The following is a 712-nucleotide window of genomic DNA, read 5'->3' on the forward strand; positions in this document are numbered from 1 at the left end:
TTCCTCAACTGAAAGATGACCCAGACTCCTTTAATAGGAGAATGATGAGGGTCAATAAAGGGTTGGACAAGGTTCTGGAGGACATATGCATCCCTGGAGCCAAGTGGACTACCAGTACAACTGGCATCCCGGTTCAACTCAAAAGAGAAGATCTAAAACCAGTATCCAGAGGTTGGCTAGATTTCATAGGGCGTTCCATATTGCCCACCAGCAACCGCTCTGAAGTTACTATTAAAAGAGCAGTAATGATTCACTGCATCATGTTGGGAAAAGAGGTAGAAGTCCATCAACTGATCTCATGTGAGCTATATAAAATAGCAAACAGGAATTCCAAGGACGTCAAATTGGCCTCTCCAAGCTTAATTTCTATGCTCTGCAAAGATGCCGGAGTGAAGATGGGAATAACAGAGTATATCCCAGTTGAAAGGCCAATCACTGGAATATCAATGGTCAGACAACAGCAACAAGATGATTCAGCCAAGAGGAGAGCACAAGAAGCCCTCCCAGAACTGCCTCAATTCGAATATTGGGAACATCTTGAGGCTTCTATTTCCAAATTGTAAGAAGCTATGGACCAAATAAAGGAAGAACAGAATAATCAAAGTAGCATGCTTTGGAAACTGCTTAAGGAACAGGAAGAGCAAGGGCGTGATCTACGGGAGCTGAAGCGCCAAAAATTAATCCTTGAACAACACCCCACAGATTAGAGGAT

The sequence above is a fragment of the Arachis duranensis genome, chromosome 9 (assembly GCF_000817695.3).
Source record: "Arachis duranensis cultivar V14167 chromosome 9, aradu.V14167.gnm2.J7QH, whole genome shotgun sequence".
NCBI classification, from domain to species: Eukaryota; Viridiplantae; Streptophyta; class Magnoliopsida; order Fabales; family Fabaceae; genus Arachis; species Arachis duranensis.